This window comes from Cyanistes caeruleus, chromosome 5 (assembly GCF_971803275.1).
Source record: "Cyanistes caeruleus chromosome 5, bCyaCae1.hap1.1, whole genome shotgun sequence".
Lineage (NCBI taxonomy): Eukaryota > Metazoa > Chordata > Aves > Passeriformes > Paridae > Cyanistes > Cyanistes caeruleus.
The window spans coordinates 54,255,937-54,275,714 of record NC_141705.1 but is presented as its reverse complement, the minus strand read 5'-3'; the positions used below and the strand labels follow the sequence as shown (position 1 = coordinate 54,275,714).

General features: G+C 40.0%; 1 long non-coding RNA gene across 2 annotated transcripts in view; it reads left to right on the top strand.

Annotated features, from left to right (window-relative positions):
• The window catches only part of LOC111928800 (uncharacterized), a 42,552-nt gene extending 25,851 nt beyond the window's left edge, over window positions 1–16,701 (top strand). Inside the window, exons 2-5 of one of the 2 annotated variants that reach the window (XR_015286791.1) lie at window positions 9,151–9,229; window positions 9,528–9,597; window positions 11,095–11,142; window positions 12,354–16,701. This is a non-coding gene — a long non-coding RNA (uncharacterized LOC111928800). Of the gene's footprint in view, window positions 1–9,150; window positions 9,230–9,527; window positions 9,598–11,094; window positions 11,143–11,660 lie in introns of both variants that reach the window. The other variant, XR_002864314.2, reaches the window with a different exon arrangement.
• Window positions 16,702–19,778: the final 3,077 nt, after the last annotated feature.

Below are 19,778 nucleotides of genomic sequence, written 5' to 3'. Positions count from 1 at the left end.
GAGATGAAGGGGATAATTTGTTATCAAGTGCTCTGTGTACCATGTAACTTGGGAGCAATCAGTGATCAGGAATGATGGGTTATAAATGACTCTGATTGAGGACTTGTTGATGTTTAAGACTGCATTCCCACAGGTAGGATGAACCCCTCCTCTCCCCAGCCTCTTGCTTACACACACCTCAGTGTTCCTTCTCTGAGAACTGGAAAAATGTTGCTTCTTTCTGTTATCACACTTTTAGAAATTTAGAGCTTAAAGAAAACATGCTAAACAAGGGCTGAAATGGCTCAGATACAGATGCAATTTGCTGTATGCTACGCTCCAACCTTGGAGACTGCCACATTTATTAGCTAACAGTAATAAAATCCCTTCTGTTAGAAGACTTATGGTAAATGATTGACATGCTGCAAGTGTTTTGATCTAAATAATTCAAGCAGATTGTGATGCAGCACTGTTGAAATGTCTTAATTCTTCCAGATTATCATGTCCTGTCAATAGCAATGACTTGAGATTGCTGGTGCTGGATAGATGAAGGCAAGCTTGCATTTGGAGTCCTGTGTTAGCTGTAATTATCACTGTTGGTGATTATAACCTTATTACCCTGTGGTAATGCCTCAGGAAATCTTCTGTAGGGCTTGTTGTGATGATAATTATCTTTTCCCTGGATAAGTTTCTCTTCTGCTTGGCAATGGCATTGGACAGTGAATTTCTGTACTTGAAATACTTTCCGTTCAGTGCTAATTTAGTTAAAACCAAACCACAGCTGAAGAGATCTAAGAAATCACTCTTAGCTCAATGCTTTTCAGTGGTGTAAAGGCTGTAAAATTAACTGGACTCCTGTTCCAGTGTCTGCTGATCTGAGACAGCATTGAAAATACCAACTTTCCTCCTTTCAGATCCCACAGTGGAAATGATATCTGGCCCACATGGAGATGGGTCTGCATGCAGTCCATCTGACTCTGGGATGTCCTGCAGGAGGCTGTTTGGTGCTTAGGCACCACCTCACACTCAGTATGAGCATATTAATGGATTAGAAACAGCAATGGAGACTCTTGTTTCTAGTCCTTCAGACCCAGTTCTCTGGCCTTTCTAGCAGCTCAACTCATTACCAAGGTATAGACTGTGGAGCCCATATGTTGAACTTGATCATCATTTGCTCATCTCACATGTCTAATCCACACAGAAATGGTCTTCCATCTGCTTGGGGTAGAGTATGAGCAGGCTGAAGTCCACAGTAAATTTTCCTAAATATTGGATATTGGATATTTTGACTGTGTTCCCTGTTCTGCTCCTCTGGACAGATCAGATGGATCCTCCACCTGAGTGTCCCTTGCTTTGCTAATGATGGGGTCCAGACTTCGTGGTGCTTTGAGACAAATTAACTTTAACTGCTCTGCATTATAATAATGAGGAGTCAAAGTGCATTTTAGAGTTTCTTGACTGTCTTTTTTTATTATAACAGTGGTGGTTAGGAGACAAGATTAAAATTCTGATTTTAATGATGAGCTGCTTAACTTTTGACATTAACAATCTTCAGTTAAAAAGGGAAAATGTGTCCAAATCTGCTCTACAGCTAGCACCTCAAATTTAAGCCTCAATTTACCTTTCCCTTTTGAGGAGTTTGTACAACACCTGCAGTCTGATTTTTTTAGTGCCATCAATATAAATCAAGCCTCGTAAATCAAGCTGTAACTACAAGCCTTTTATCTCTGAATTTTATTTGCGGTGAAAATAGGAGGCTTCAGGAGGTGAAACTGCTGCCATATGAGCTATATTCACCTGTCTGGAGCAGCACACAGACTATCCTGGTCAAGAGAGAACTTTGTTCTTGGAACTGATCTACAAATAGATTTCCAAGCCAGGAACCTACCACATATTGTTGGCATACATTTGAGCTGCACTGAAAAATGGCACGGTACTGATGGCCTTTCCTTGGGATATTGGCATTTGCCCTTGCTTTGGCACAGATTTCTTATGGATTGCAGGTGTTTTACTTGGACTCTGTGTGGGAAATTGCCAGTGAGTGATGTGTGAGTAGGCAAGGAGTGAACAACTGTGTTAATTATCTTGCAGAAAAGCTACAGCACATGAGAACCTTTGCTTTTTATGTTCCACATAGGCTTTTAAATGTACAAGTCATTAAGCTATTAAGTTTCTGTATCTCCTTGATCCTAACATGTGGACAAGTTCTTTTTTTGTGTCATTTGCCCCATATAAAAAAGAGATAGCAGTTCTCAGCTGTTTCACAGAAGTGTCACAAGGACAGAGGTTTGAAAAGCTGCCACTGTGGGGATTGAATGTTGTCTCTTCCCTGCTACAAAAAATGAGAATAGACTTGCATGGGGGTGTTGCTCAGCCTCTCAGAATCCAGGGCCATGGTTTGCTGTATAGCTGGGTTTCAGCTTTCTTCTTGTGCTTCTGCTGTTGAGGTGGGAATTTGGAAAGGTTATGATGGGGAGAAGATCATCTTCCAGTGTCTAACAGGTCCTGCTGCCAGAACATCCTGCCTTTTGAACTGCAGTAAAACTCAGAGCACAATGGTCCCTGCTCTGAGGCAGCCCCAGCTGCTAAATTGTGAGTGGAGTAATTCAGATTTGGACTATAATAAGGGTGGGGTTGTTTTCCAGTGTGCTCCAAAGGGTGACAGAGGCTTTCAGATTCCTGGATCTAGTTTGTCACTGAAAACACGTAGCATTTCATTCAAATACTTGGATTATATGTCTTGTGTCTAAATGAAGAATGTGTATATTTCTGATATTTTGAAAAATCTCATTGTTTTTAAAAACTTAGATCAAATGACAAATGCATTCTTCAAAATAAGGAGAAACTCCTGTGGACGATTTTTCAATGCTTGACACCTTCCCAGCCAATTTACTTGTTCTCAGCAGAATAAATGGAAGTAGCTTTTCTCTAGTATGACTGCTGGCTATTTCACACAGCTACCTTGATGCTCTCTAAATGGAGCCCATAGAGAAATCATTGCAACAATAGAAGAAAGGACTGAAGTTCCAGGGAGCTAATTAGTTTTCAAACATGGAGGTTGTGAAGCCTTATTTTGACCTCAGACAGGTGAGTGAATTTGGTTTGGAGAACTCATTTAGGAATTAGTGAAGATATTTTTCCTGACATCTGCTTGCATGAATTCTGTGGACACATAGTAGATGTAAGAAATAGCCAGGTGAACTTAAGTGCTAGCTCTGAATCTTGTCTGACAAGTATTAAGGAGTGGTCAGCTTTGGGTGATTTTGAAGGAATTGTTACAGCACCCTTTGCTAAAAACTGCATTTAAGTGCAGCCACACCATCAGTTTTTGCCATGTTTTCTCTAGATCTTCTTGGATAAGAAAAAGCTCTCATTTTGCTTTTTGCCTTTGCAAATTGATGAGTGGTACAAAACAATTACCTGAAGCCACAGAGAAGGTCTGAACTTCAAGGCACTCAGACATTTGTTTTCTGTTCAGATGCATAATCCCTTGGAATCTCAAAACTCTTTGGGATATGGAGTGAGGAGAGAGAGAACCATCTCTTTGTTGCATTTACATACACACTAGAGGCAGCAAGGTGATGCCACTGCAGGAAATGCAGTCGTTAATATTCTGGAATGTGTTAATAAGAGTGAAAAATATCAGGTGCGAGAGGTAGTTGTAGTTACTCTGCTCTACTTGACAAAAGTGTGAACCTGGATGTGTTACTGGTTTCTACTCAGGTATTCCTAACTCAGGTATTCCTGAGAGCATGGAGATTCATCTTTAAAGTCCCATGGTGATGCCTTATAATTTTTACCAAGAATTATAAGCTGTAAATGTTACCTTTAAGAAGAGAAAACTGCTTGTCTAATCTAAAAGAAAAAAAAAAAATCTTCCTGTGCATCAAGAACTCACAAGAGAAGGGCAACATACAATGAAAAATGAACCTGTCTTTGAGGTTAAGCCAAGAAGTAATTAATCTAATTGGAAGCAATAGAGATCTTAGCTTGATATTAGGTAAACCTTCCTCACCTTAAGCACTGAAAGTATGCTGCCCACATGCTCAGGCAGAAGAATTGAATACACTGCACACAAAGAGGGACAGAGCCCCCACCTTATTTTATCCTGTCTCTAGGTTGGACATACCCTGCATTTCTCTGTTTGTTTGACTGATATTTTCTTAGAAAGGGCATAATAAGTGAAGACTTCTGGTCCTTATGGCTTTGTTTTGCTAAGACAGAACAGTGTGCTGAGCTCTTTACAGGATTTACATGAACTTGTACTGCATGCCACAGTCAGACTTTCTCTTCTCTTCATTATTTGGTGTCTCATCATCCTTTCTGCAGAGCATCTCTGTCACCCTTAGAGAAGGAAATTCTCTTCTAAAAAAATAAATTAGATACAAGGGAGAGTTTTCAAATAGGCAAAAACTCTTCATTGTGTTCACCTATGCAATAAAACGTTAGCAAGTGTATTAAGCACTTGAACTGTTTGCCACGTGGGAGGTGGGAGCAGTGACTTGTTGAGCTTCCTTAATGCTCTGTGATTCCCCTTATGGATGAGATGTGAGTTGGATGAGATGTGAGTTGGATGAGATGTGAGTTGGATGAGATGTGAGTCGGAGTGCTGTACATCCTGTTTGGACACACAGGTGCTCCCTCTGGTCACACATACACTGTTCATCGAAATGTTCCTATCTCAGAAAATGCAGCACTTCACTGCAGCCTGTACTCTGGCTGATAGATGTGTGAAACTGCTCACTCCACAGTTCTGGATAAATGGGGGGCTTGCTTTAAAGACAAAGTGTAGGGCTTGTGAACCTGTGCCTCTACATTGTAAATAGTATTCAGTTTCTAGTCTCTGTGAGACACCGGTTCAAAATTTTGCTGTGGTGTCAGTGGATAAATGAGGAATACCTTAAGGGTTCCTGCATTCTAGAGTTAAAGTACTTGTATGGAAAAAAAGAGCATTTCACACATCCACTTTAATTTTGATAGATGAAAAAAAAACCAGCAAAAAAAAAAAAAAAAAGGCAGTCAAACCTTCTTATGTGGGGTTTCTCTGGTATGGGTTGAAGCAGCTAACATTTGTATCCTGTGCTGGGGGCCTAGGTTCCAAAGAAGTTGACTGCTGATAACAATAGTTTTCTAATAAAGTGATCACAAATTATGGAATTATAACTTAGATTATATCTATGCTCTGATTTATTTTCCTGGTTCAAACCCAACCTATCTGTGCTTACCCATTACTTGAATTCAGTCCTGCTATGCAAAGAAAAGGCACATTTGTACTGCTGTGTTCATGTGTACACTGCCTTGTTTGTGCAGAGAGAGCTCTGCAACAAGATTCACTGCAAGATTCCATGAGCAAGTGGTTTCAAAGGAGATTTTTCAAGATGCTTCTTTTTTTCTTTTTAAAAATGCAAATCTTCTTTTGCTTTCTTTCAGGAATTCACTCTCTGCCCTACCCTCACTTCTAATCCAAAAGCCTTAACCAAGACACTTTTTGTCCCAAAATTTTAAGCCCAAGGTTCTTTATACTAGTTATGTATGGGAAGAGTTGGTGGAGAGAAAGATCCTAGTGATCACTATTGCATGGCATGTTCCACAGTTGAAGACTATTTCCCACAGTGTACCATTTTGTTCTTCAATAAACGATGTAATTAATTACAGAAGAACCACAGGAGAAAGGGGTGATGTGGGAAGTGTGTGCACCTGCACTATTCTGGTCTCCTGATCAAGGAAGGTGGATTTCAGAACAAAGACAAGGAGGCTGGAAAGAAGAAACTTCCACATTTTAGGGAACTAGGAAAAGTGACTTTCTAACCAACAATATTATGATATGGAGACAGAAAAAAAAAAAAAAAAGATTAAATAGCAGGTGTTAAATGCTGGGGGAAGAAATTAAACACTCATGTGGTTAATTGTCATGTGTGAATAGGACATTCATGTCCTATGACAGCATTTTGTAGTGGGACAAAAGCCCATAAATGTCTAAAAATTTAGCTTAGACTGGAAACTGGTAGAAATTTTGATATAGCAGAGGGAGGGGAATGAGCTTCTAAAACAACTTCCCAGTGAGTATGTGTGTGTAAAGGGGACAACAGGCTTGCTAAACCACTTCTAAATGGAGATAAATCACTTAATGCCACTATGTTTACAGTGGCAGAAGGATGGATTTGATGAGCCAGCTGAGAAGGTCAATGCAAACACTATTCTACCTCCACGCTAACATATAAACATGAAGTGATTTAATTATTAGATTTCTTCAGGAGGCAGGAATATCTTAAGTGCATTTTGCAGCCCCATGCTGTGGTTTAGGGCCTGACACCACTGAGGCTTTGCTACAATTAACATAAATCATACAGCATGTGGATGTTACCCAGCCATCATGACTGTGGGCTACTCTGTCCTGTGTTGAGACTGCTTCCATTTAACAAGGTTTGCCACTGTCCAGTTTATAAACCTGCCAGTTGAACTGGGAATTGGGATGGATTCTTGGGCAGGCTAACATCTCAGAGACCTAACAGCAGCTACCAGCATTATCTGGTCTCATCATCATCTCTTCTCATGAGCATAAAATCCGTCACAAAAAAAGCAAGCAATTTTTGATGCTTTTTTAATGAACTGTCTCCAAGAGAGAGTGAGAGAAAAAAAAAGTGTTTGTCACTAGGTTATGTGGTAAAAATTGACTGTAGAAAGCTCTGGACTTTTTTTGTGCTTGCTTCATAGTTTGTAATACCACTAGGAGTGCACTCTGAACCTTTCTAGCTAATACTACATCCTCTTAAACACAAACATTGAATCTGGAAACAGGCTTATTGCAAACACTCCGAGAGCAAAGAAGATAAACACAAGAAAATTGTTTCAGTATTTTGACAATCAAGTCTGAGAGCTTTTACACATTGACTCTTGACAGTTCAAGATGTCAGAATACTGGAAGTGAAGGGTAGTGACAGGAAGAAGAAAACAACATAGGAACCCAACCCCCACAGCAAAATAATAATTAAAAGGCAGATCATAGAGGAAAGATGTGATTTTTCCAAGGTGCTGACACAAGAATACAAGATTTTGTGTGGTCAGGGTGCTCATGGGGCTTCATTAGGGCTTTTATGACTGCTTCTGTTAACAAATCAATGGTGTGTCCACTAAAACTCAACATCAGCTGTTGAGTATCAACATGGGAGCTATAAAAGCATGCTGTTTTCTCCACATCTGCCTTTTCTTCTTTGCATATAGTCCCTAATTGTAATCTCTAGTTTGAGGTGTTTTTTTTGAGTGGCGACCTTCAGTTAGGTTAAGGTTGATTTGCTCAAAAGATTGACAAATTATGTTAAAGTTTGACAAGATGCAGTTCCTAAGAGCTTCAATGATAACCAAATGAAGTATTGGAGCAATAATAATCCTCAGTAGCTTCTTCCGTGCCAGTTTATTTTTATTTTTTCCCAAAGGACATTTCCATGGCTGTTCCTCTTCACCCTATTTATATAAAAGAAAATTATATTTTCTTATTGAACAGTGTTCTGGTTACATTCCTCATATCAGTGTGTGATGCCTAATTTTTATCATATTACTGTGGTCATCTCTTAAATTTTATGTACATGCATAGTGCTGCTTTGTGTTTTTGTGTTGTTTGGTTTCCTCTCTGGTGGAAGACGAATGGGATTTTCAGCTTGGGGTTGAACCTATGTTGTTGAACCTTCTTGTATTTCTTATCTTGCTGCCCATGGGATTGAACCCAGTCCAGCAGAAAAGCTGTTGGTGGATGCTGAGTTGATTTCCTCAGTACATGCTTAGATCTGTGTGACCTCCTGCCACAAGGAGGCAGGGAAACTGTGGAACTGAGGTATTGAGAAGGTTAATGTTGTACCTTGGTCCTTATGCGCTCCCGGTTTCAGTCAACAAGGCGTCCTCGTATTCTCCTCTTCTGAACATTCTTAGTACATTTGTAGAAACAAGAACTTACACTAAATGTGCAACCTTTAGATGCCTTTAAACAGGAGAGGACTAAAGATGTCTTTTTGAGCTTCCTAACAGATTTTCACGTGCGTGACTTTCATATGTGCTTTGCCCAGGGCCAGCGCTGAAGGTGTGGCACAGAGGGTGAATCTGTACATCTCAACATCTGCGGTTCTCAAACACGTGCATGCATGCACATGTGAACACAAATGTACATGCTCTTGTTTGTCAGCTTCTCTGCTCTTAAAACTCTGCATGACACAGGCTTACACTTGAATTCAGGAAGAATTCCTTCGCAGAAGGGTTGCTAAGCTTTGGAACGGACTGCCCATGGAGGCAGTGGAGGTGTTCAAGAAATGGGTGGATGTAGCACTCAGTTCAATAGTCTGGTGACAAGGTGGTGATTGGTCAAAGGTTGGACTGGATGGTCTTGGAGGTCTTCTCCAACCCAAATGCTTCTGTGACTCTGTGACTTGGCAGACTTTAGATTTGGGCAGCAGGCAGCGGTGTTTACTCAGAGCTGCTGATGGCACTATGTGAAATTGTGGGTCAGTTGACAAAAATTGCTGAAGCTCAGATTACAGTAAAGGTTGCAGAATTGCTGCTGCCACCACAGCTATTTTCCTTGGGTTGTCAGGTGTTTACTCTTGCAGAGTGAAAAAGGGAACACTACGCACCTCCAGAAAATCCTGTAGCCTGGATGTTGGATCAGTCCATGAGGTTGCAATAGGAAGGATTTATAACTGAATTGTTTGTCCTGCTACCAAATCCAGATTGCATCTTTAAAACAATTCTTCTTTTGGGCACTTTGCATAAAGGAAGAAATTAAACATCAGCACAGTAGTAATCTTCCCTGTTAAATTTTACAGAATGTGGAGTATGGAAAATGTGGAAAAACATTGTTTTTTCTCTTGCTGATGTAGAACTGTTTTTTAAAGTGAGATCTGTGTCTTTACAAGAGCTCAATACTGTTCATATGGCAGTCCTCTTTGTAATAAGATTTCGTCTTCCACTTCTCACTGTGTGGGAAGAGGGCTCTGCGTGCCATACTGATCATTAAATAAAGATTGTGAACATACTACTCAGAATGTTGTTGCTATTATAAGCAGTGACAAAACTCGGCATCGAGTTTGATGTCAAGGGTTTCAATTAGTCATGCTAGTGAGTTACGTTCTGGAAGATGCTGTTTAATGGCCTCTGTTGAAGTGAACTTGGACCATTTCCTTACAGGTGTGTGACTCATGCTCAATATGAAGTGCTGTTGCATCGTGGGCTTGTATTTCAAGACTTGGAAATTGAGACCAATAAGGCAAGTTTAATTGACTGGTATTCCTGCTTGTATGTGCAAGGCCTTCAGCCCACAAATCACCTTGGAAACCACAGTACCTCAGGCCTACCAGCCAGCAATGAGTGTAACAGCACAGAGAGTCATCTGGGAGATTGTAGGGGAGGCTTCCAGTGTTCCTGAGCTGGAGAAGCTTAGCTCTAGAGAACAGACTTCTTATGGTGCTAGCATGATAAAACCCTCTTGCTGTGCATTAATAACAGAGTACTGTGCTTTTTCAGTCTTCTGGATCTAGTCTGACTAAGTTCTGGTCCTTTTTAAGGTTTCCCAGGATAAATCTGAAGAAGTGGACCGACGTCCTTCTGCCTCCCTCTTAGGCTCCTTTTGTCATGGTAACCAGTGGTACATGATATTTATGTTACTTTTCTCTGTCGCTGGGCAACTAGACAGGGATGATGATTCCTAGAGTGTGGGAAGGGACATGCCATCATCCAGCAATAAGTGAGATAAATACCATGTTGCTAATGTGTACAAAGCATCAGTAAGGCTCTTCTGTGTGATTGAATCTAAATTGTGTGTTGGGGCAAGCACACTCACTTCTTGGAGCTATGCTGAAATTTCATGTACTGCTGCTCCAGAGGACTGCAGTTTAAGGTAGCTCTATTTGCCTCGTAGCCTTGGGTTATGTGTTGTGTTTTGTTACCAGATAGAAAAGCCCTTGGGAGGCAGCAGGGAGTAGCAACAGCAGCTGCTGCTCAGAGGAGAACAGTGCAATTCCTTGTTCAGCTATTACTCCTGGCATGGCTGAGAGAGAGCAAGGAGAGGATTCTGCAGGGTTTGGGAGGTGGCTAAGGGGAGGAGAAAACCTTCACACTTAGTAGATGCTGTTCCTGTTGTCCTAGTGGTGGGGAACTTCTGCTCATCCTCCTACTTGAGTGGTTACTGGGAAATATCTGTGCCTGATATTTCAGCCAGGGGGACCATAATGCATGTGCTCACCCTGCAGTTATTTGGAGGGAATGAAGCTGTAGTATGAGTCTCCATGTGGTACTGGTATCTATAGAAGCCTTTTGGGTGGATAAAAACATAAGATGAGATCAGCAAGAAGGTAATGGGACCTGTAGTGCCTGCTGTAGGAAGTAAAATTTTGGGTGGGTAAAGGCCTAATTGTGTAAAAGACTATCTGAGAATACTAGAGAAGAATCCCAAAGACTTGGAGGGACACAGTGTCATGGAATATTGCCTGTACATTCGTGTGTCCCGTCGTTTGTGTAGCGCAACAATTAGTTGGGGATTCTAAGATGTGTTAGGTGAAATTATGCCAAATGTTGCTTTGGTTCTATAACACATCACTCCACAAAGGTTATACTTTTTTTAATTTAATCCCTTTTTTTTGTTTGTTTCTATGCAGATGGCTAAAATGAGTTCCTACTGGTTAGTTATACTGTAGCTGGCTCCTACTCCAACTCTTCTGGTTCATCCATTTATAGTGATAGTGGAGGAGTTCTGTCCTTTTTATTTCAGCAAAAATCAAGCAAGCTGGTTGTTTTGAAATACAGCTGGGAAATACTACCTTAAATATGTAGCTAAGTCCTTAGAATAGATTAAGAGTCTGATGTTTCTAATAATAATAAATTAGCGAGACAGTGCATTTTCTGATTGGTAACTGACTGGAAGGCAACAAGATTACTTTCACTATTTAGCTCCAAATATTAGTTTTCTCTTCCTTAAATTGCATTAGTTACATCTAATTATAGGTACAGTTTGTGGTAATCAATTTGAAGCATAACGATGTGAGTTGCTTCTCTCTATAAAGAATATATTTTGACTTGGAACATTAGAGGTATTTTGAATGCTGTGTGATTTTCATTTATGATTTGATTACACAGGTAATTGAAATGTGACAAACTCTGATAACATTTTGTTGGAAGAAATCTGTGAGTTCAACTTTTTTCTCAGTTATATTTTTTTGCTTTCATAAACGCAAAAGAAATGAGTTTTTCAGCTTCCTGACATACCAATACTTATGAGGAATTTAATCTTTTTGCACTGGGTCTTAATTTTTCTTTTCACTGTGATGTCTATTGGAAGGAAAAAGCCAAACAAACAAACCTCAATTTCCCCAGTTAATAAATCCAGCAACAGAGCTGTTGCTGCCCAGTGACAGTAAACCAGAATTAAGTGCACTTTAGCCACTTAGATGTAGATTTTAATGAACTTATGTCAGCTCAAAACTGTGCCATTGAAATTATGATATGGTAGTGTTCACAAATAAGATATCTAGTAATTCTTGGCTGTGATGAATTGTAAACCTCTGCAGGAACCTAAAAGCTCCAAAGCTGTACAATATTCAGTAAACATCTGTAAATGCTGTTACAGCTTTTTCCAGTGAAACAGAATGACCAAGCTTATGTGAAACATCAGTTAAAATAAGTCTTTTTTACCTCCATTTTAGGTCTGACTGACTGGGCCACAGCATCCAAGTCACACAAAAAACCTTTATTCAGAAATAAACTATTAAAATAAAATTCAAATGCTTTATATGCAGAAGATATTTTAAGGAATTAGGTTGTACCTAGCCAAATTTTTGCCTTGAGTAATCTAATTTTAGACTCCAGTCATGAAAATGTACACACCTAGATTTACTTATGAGTACATTAACTGCAGCAGGTTGTTACCTAACAATGAACTCAAGTGTGTGCATAAATCCACTCAGCACTGGGCCTTAAATATGTTGTGATAAATTGGTTTGTTAGAGTGGGTAAAAACAAACAAAAATAGGCTAACCAGAAGCTGTTTTTTCCCTTTGGTGGAGAATCTGAGGAAATACAGAGAGGGAGTATAGAGAGTAAAATGAGAGTTGTTCTTTACCTGCTGATAAGAAAAACTTGACTCTGAAACTTCCCACAGAATACAAATATACAGTATATTAAATCAGGACTATTACCCATATTATTATGGGCAGTATTAAAGTGTTTCACTGGGAAAGTGTCTAAAATTGAATTTACATAATGTATTTATAGATTTGTGCATAGATATGTGTGGAAATACGCTCTACAAGCATGAGTGTCATACCATATGTAATATTACAGGTCCTCTTCTAGTACCATGATTTGCAATTTTTTATTTTTTCTTCTGTTATTTGTAGATTGCCAGCATTTCTCCATGGGAGATGTGGATCCCCGTGTGAGGTAGATTTAAGGTCTCTGAAAACAAGTCTGCTCTTCCTGGTGGATTTTGCAATCGTCACAGATTTGCAGAGTCATAAAGTTGATAGCAGCTTAGAACTACTTGTGAACATTTTGGCAGTGGCTTTACTCTTTTCAGTTCATTATCAGCAGCGTTTAAAAACAGGAAAACAGTCCCGATAATACTTTTTTGGGGGTGTGTGTGTGTGTATTGTTCTGTGCCAGTAGGCTTAGTGTGATGCAATTGCAGAAGAAGGTGGAAAGGTTGCCTTCATCTACCTGTTGGAAGATGGGCTGCTCCTGAGGTTCTGCGGCTGCCGGCTGATCCTCAGCACAATTCCGTGGAGCAGAGCTTCGCCTTATGGCTCCTGCCATAAAGTGTCCTTCCAGTGCCACCTCTTGGTAGGTTCAAACGCTGCCGAGCTAATTCCACCAGTGAGGAGGTCAGCACACCCCTGACACAGAAACAGCCTCTGCACCCTGAGCTCTCTGCTGTGCTAGCACTAACCTCGTCTGCTACCAGGACTCCACATTTATTAGCTGGAAATACTGCTGGTCTCATAAAAAGGAGTGGCTGGCTGATGTAGCGCTGCTGGGTTTAGGGCATGATGCTACAAAGGTTTGCATGCATTTGGATTTAGCCCAGTAAATCAAAAGCTGTAGAAAAAAGTACTTTTTTTTTGTAAAAAAGTAACATTTTCCAGCAGGTTTTTGTCAATTCAGTGTGTCTTGTTGCCTGGATTATAGTGCTGAGTGGTCAGCAGTCTTTCCAGCTGATGTGAAAGGAGCAGCGCTTTCGGTGCACCAAGGGCTGCATAACCTTATGTGCTCGGAGGAGTAAAATCAAGCAGCATGTCCTTTCTGGGCTTCCTTCTTCCTGCTTCTCCCAGGATATCCATAGCACTTCAGGTTTTAGGGAAGAATATTTTCAGGTGGATAATGGCATTGCACATTCAGCTTCCTGAAGAGGGATCCAAGAAGAAAAGAAAAAAATGATGTGGATACATAGCGCAAACACTCCAGATATTTTAGTTTATTCATTCTGCCTCAATTTTATCCCTTTCTGCTTTCTTAGGCTGCTGTCTGGGATTTTATGTTAATTTCCATAGCAGCACACATAACTGGTAGATCTGCAGGTGTACACTGTGTGCCCCCAAGCCCTTGCATGCATGGGGATGCTTTGGCATGGCAGAGCCCCTCCTGTAAATTTTGACCTTTGGTCAGTTTGTTAACATCTCTTCTTTATGGAGATGCTATCAGTGGTTATAGTGCTCTAATCAATAGCTCCCTTACCCTTTACTTTGTTATAGATTGTACTTAAAAGTGCTGATAAAAGCCAGAGATGAAGAAACAGCTTTGGAGAACACTCCATAAAGATGCTCATCTAATCTAATAATATAGACTGAACAGAAGAAGAAAAATTGAAAAGCGCTATTCAAATATCAAACAATGCTTAAAGGAAGCATCCTGCAAAAGTGTTTTGCAAGGATAATTAGGAAAGAAAAAATCCACTTGTAGCTGTACATAATCAAATGTGGAAGGGAGCATTTATATTAGCAGAGAAGGTGAAAAGATTAATTTTTCTTTCAAGTTTACTCCTAATGAAGTTGTGGATTCCTGACTGACAACTAAGCCCAAAATTCCTGCTGCCAATCTCTTACTTATTTTAACAGCAGGTACTTGTTTAACATTTTAACAGCGGGTATTACAAAGTTTAATTGCTCCAGTATTTCCATATGTTTTTACAGCCTTTCATAGTGATTTTTGAATTGTGGCATACACAAGCATCCTCACTTTCTCTTGGTGCCACTGGCAGGGACAATCCAGTGGCAAGGCACAGGTCTCTAGGTACATAGAAAATTATTTTTCTCTGTAGCTTATCTTAAAGATGTTTCTGGTTACTCTTGAAAATCAAGATTGTGCTGTTTGACTTTCTCAGCTGACTGTCCTATTAAAAAAATATAAAAAAAAATAAAATCACTAAGCTTTGGGTAAATGTTACTAGGCCAGTAAGAAAAGTTGAAACATTTGAGGCTCTAGATTTATCAGTAGGACATTCACATGGGACACAAGTGACTGTACTACTTGGAATGTGTTGTTTTTATAGACAATTCTTCTCTTTGCATCAACATGGAGTTAATTTCATTTTGTGTCAGTCAGTGAGATGTTTCTTGCAGCTTTTTTCACCATGGTTTTGTTTGAGTAGTTCAAAATTTGGAGTTTTGTTGGCTCACTTTATCGATGAAGCAAATTATGTGTTTTTCACTGTAAAACAGTGGGAAGAAAGCCAATCTTCCTAAACTGTTGCTTAAGCATGCCTGCTTTATATTACTTCACTATATAGTAACCTTAGTCATTCTGTATTTATTCCTACTAATTTTAGATATTCTGAGTCAAGTGGAGTGTTTCTGAAGTACCCAAACCTGAGTAGTAGGTGTTTGTAACAAGGCTTGAATTCTGAGTGCAGCCCCTTCAGTATTGGATGGAAATTTGGTCCAGCTGAAGCTGATGCAATTACCTCCTATCTTCTTTTCCTTGAAACCAGCTTCTCCAGCCCTTCTGCTGTGTCCAGAGTGTCAACACATGCCTCTGTGTCCTACTGTTAGGAATTACCTGCATTAAAACAGCCAAAGGAAGGACTAAAATCAGGCTTTGATTCTGCTGTCACATTCAAATTTCTGGGAGAGTTAACTTGATCCAGAAAAATTTCCATTAGGATTTGAGGAGGACATTTTTGTGTCTCAGTTCCATCTGTCTTGCCTCGTGTATAAGGCCTACATTGTTGACATGGCCAGCTGCCTGTGCCCATTGTAAAATCAGCCTGACAATTTTAGAGTCCTTGATGCCTTTCTTTGTAATTACATGTTGTTCTCTGAAACACAGCACAGCTGATCTTGGTCAAATGTGGTGGTTTGTCCCATAGCATATTTTACAGGGAAGTGATTACAATGTAAGTATTGTGTTGCAACTTGAAATGGGCAATAATACTAAAAATCATTAATGTGTAGTATTAACTCAGATGTATGGAAACCTGTCTGAATAGCTTCTATCATTTTGTGCCATATATGTATTTTCCCTTTATATGTTTTTTTCCTTATAAACCACAGAAGTTTTAATAGGATGTGGGAGTCCCCCAAGACCTCATTCATCACAGGCATACTTATTGAAGTGTGTCTTTATTTTCCAGGAGATGGTCTGTAAAGGTTCTCTTCCCTTATTTTGATTAGGGATGGGAGGGGAAGGGTGCATAGAGTGGTTAGAAGCACGCATCTTTACTGCCTTGCAGATATGCACCCCGGGCTTGTGGCACAGGGAAAAATTACTGAGGCAGGGCTGAGTTTTCTGAAACGTGGCATGGTTTAGTGTTAGATTGCAAGTAAGATTAAGTCATTAGTTTTGGTGATGATATTCTGATGCATTGGAAAATTGGCTATGGCACTGTAACAAGACTGACAGAACTAAAGTGTTGTTCTTGATGTAAGGTGATACTTCTACTGTGAAAGCGCACGAAAAAGAAACATTAATAATGCAAGTGGTACACTGATTTTAGATGCAGTCAAAGCAGTAGGGAGTTTTAACAACTTTCAGGATAAGTGGAGCACTTCAGAGGTCATTTTCTCCCTGTGTACATTCCAGACTCACATTGATGCATGTTGAAGAACAGCTGGAAAAGAGCTGTAATACAGGAAAAGACCTGCTCCTTTCTTCCTTGCCCTAGGAACTGACCCATCAGTTTCCTGCTATGGTGACAGCAGATGGTCCCAGCTGATACTGCAGGAGCCAGGGAGCACGTTCAGTCACCAAGAGTCAAACTGATCTCTCCCAGTATTGGTCACATCACCTAAGCTAACACTCAGGGCCCTTTCTCTCACTGATGGTGTTTTCTCTTAGTGCAAAACACATCTAAAGTGGGTGAACTTAGCTGGCTTTTGGTGACACCTCCTTGGTTCCTAATGGGAATCTTTTAAATGTTCCAGACAGGATAGTTCTATCTGACAGCAGTCAGGTGGTCCTGTGTCTGGAAGAGATACGTATCAAAATTAACTGCTGGCTCCAGCAGTTGCTGGGAAGAGGTGAGGAAAATGGAGGGTGAATTAAATAACAGATAACTGAATAATGCATTTGCTTAGCTTCATAAGAACTTGATCACACTCTCCTTTTGCATTTACATGTTATCTGAGAGTTGAGCACTATTTACAGCTTTATTCCATGCTGACTTATTTCATCGGCTCATTATTCCAAATAAGAACTTTCTGTAAGTCTCTATCACAGGTGAAGAAATCTAAATAAATTAAGCACATCTGCAAACAGAGCTGCTGCTGTATTTCTTATGAACAAATAGACAAATGTTAGGAAAAATATTCTCGGCTCTCTGCTGTGTCAATGTGTCAAATCTCATCAGGATTAACTTCAACCCCTGGGTATCTGTGTATCTTTCTTCACAAACATTTATGATTTCCTGGCACTGGTTACCCTGTCCTTACCAACAGAGAGACTTTTATGCTGAGATGAGTTACACAGATTGAAGCAGAAACATTAGCACAGCAATTTGAAATGATTGATATGTGCAGTGCCTTGTCTGCAAAGCTAGTTAGTTTGCTGCTTTTGACAAGGCAATCCAACAATAGAAAATTGTTGATAGTGATCAAAATAGATCGCCATGTGAAGATGGTGGGTTTTTCAAATGGAATCTAAGCTTTGTAATCCTCCTAGTTCTGCCAAAAGCTATTTACCTTAAGTTACCCAAGTTCTTAAATTACTTAAATGCTTTGGAAATACTGCCTCTAGAAAGGGGCTCCAGAGAATCACAAAACCTAGATTTCATTTAATTGTCACAAGGTAAGATTCTAAAAATTGCCCAAGTAGGAATAGGATTTGTGCATTCATATATCTTTGAAGTCTGGCTTTAGAACTTCAAAGGCAGACTGTGGAAGTGAACTCCAAAGAGACAGAGGTGTGCTTTGGTATTTCATCTCCAGATTTGCTGTTTAAATTCATGGATTTGCTATACAAATAGAATGTTGTGGTGTCTTCTAAATTGACAATTTCCTTCTGAAGATCACTGTGTATTCCCTGTGTTAGCCCTGAGCTGCATGCAGCCTCAGGTTGGCTTGTGCCATTCTGATGTGTAACAGGGGAGCTCTTCACCTGAGGTGCCTTTCCTTCTGCCAGCCCTCAGTTGCTCCTTGTAGATTTCTGTACTCGTGTTATTCCTCATGTCACAGTGGTGCTTGCACACTCCAGCCATGCTTAGGCTGCTTCTTGAGCTTGATGCTGAATGAGTGGTCTAAAGGGATAAAAGGTAGGGACAGAGAGGCAGGAGCACTTGGGAGGACCTGCCCAGGAATACGGTTTCATAGCCTTTGTTCCTCCTTATTTTAGTTGAACCAAGGATGTGAAGGTTGTGTCCATTGGCCTGGGTGGTGCTTCTTTGGAATAGCTCCAGCTTCTGTCATCTGCTGTGGGAGATGTGTAATGGCACTAGAACAGCATGAAAAGGGGATAGCAGCCCTGGTTCTTGGCACTTCTACATTTTTCTCAGCTATGTTGAGCTTCTGTAAACAAATGACTGTACTTTTATCATTGTTGTTCAGCTTCAGGTCACTCCCATGATCTCATCTTGTATGAAAAAGAAAAATCAAATTAGCTTCTAAAAAAAATTGAATTTATGAAATCCAGTTTATGACAGTAGTCTGGCTTCCTTAGAGCAGCAGCTCTCTTATCAGGATTACAGCCTGAGGAGCTCCACAGCCCCTTTGTTTTTATGGTAATCAGATTCATCCCAGAATCCAAAATATTATTGGAGGATATTCAGTATTCTAACCATTCCATGTGTCAAGCAAACATTTGGGCTGCATCTAAGGTGGAAAACAAAATTACATGTTTTTTCCTCTTCCTCTGTCTGGCCTCCATTCTTTACACATGATGGTGAAAGGATTTCCTTGAGCCCAGCTATTGTGGGGAAAGGTGAACTTGTATCTTGGCAGCCACAGGAAAACCTAAATTTGTTGGTCATGGCAGAGACACTGCAGATTCTGAAAGCCATTTTATGATTGATGAGGATATGGGTGGTGCTGGAGGAATTTTCCAAAGCATCCAGAGTTGACTGTGAGCCTCTTGCCATAAATTACTCTGGAAAATCCCATTTGCAAAGTGATTTTATAAAACAGGCTGGATATAGAAGAGGAGCTGTGAATGTCAAGCATGATTTCTTGCCCAAAGCAAGATTGTCTCATGCAATACGATGTAATCTATGTACCTGTCTTTTACAGACTTGATTATGAGGGTAACTGATATCTTCTTTTTTTTTTTTTGGGGGGGGGGGGAATTCACCTAAAGACTCTTTTTAAAATCATAACCCTCCTTACCCACATAGCAAGATAAGAGACAATGTTCAGACAATATGCCATGGTATATTTTGCTAGGTGAAAAGAAAAAGCAAGATGTTCAGAAGACGTATTATTTAATTTTTAAAAAAGGTAGTTAAATATATAAATCTTTCCTCATAAATTCTCCCTGAATGGCCCTGTTTGGAAATTTATCACGTTGAAGTACTTCAGTTTCACAATTCATTTTTTTCTACTTTACATCTTTAAGTTGAAGACTGATGCCTGATTAAAACCTTTTTCCCACACCAGAGAAATTTCCAATTAAAAAAAAAATCCTCAGCAAAAAGGAACGTGTCAAATGAGAAAAATCACAGCTACCTGCTCTGTGGGTTTTCTACCAGATACTGACACCTGAGCTCTTTGTAGACTACAAGAATAATTGCAGTGCATTTGCATAGGCTGGTGCTGAGTTCCTGCGAAGGAAATCCAGGGAAGGATTAGCATGCTTATTCACATACCTTGCACATTATACAGTGGATTCTTGAGCGAATTGTCTCCTCTCCACCCACACCATGTCCCCCACCTCCCAATTTTATTGTTGTATAATGTTTCTAGCTTGAAAATTTTAGATAGAAACTGGAGATATTGGAATTTGTGGAGGAAACAAAGCAGAAACAAAATCAGTTTCTTAAGTAAATATTGACTCTGCCTGACTTTCTGTAGGTGCTCTGTGAGAGTGGGACCTGCATACATCACAATCTAAACAGCATTTTCAGCTGGTTGAGGCCGGTCACGACTCTCCAGCAAGAATGAAACACCAGCCTACAGTTTGGGGTTTCTTTGCTAAAATGACATCTAGAAGCACTAGCTGAGTGCTAGAACCTGAGTACTGGGTTCTGTACACAAAGAAAGCACATTCATCACAGGTCCTAGGGGAACAAGACCCTTGCCCTACCTACTGCATCTTCTGCCTTTTCACTTCATAGGCTCTTCTGTTTCACTGCGAAGAAGCAATACTCTGCCATTGGTGATTGGAAAGGATTTCCCTGGGAAGGG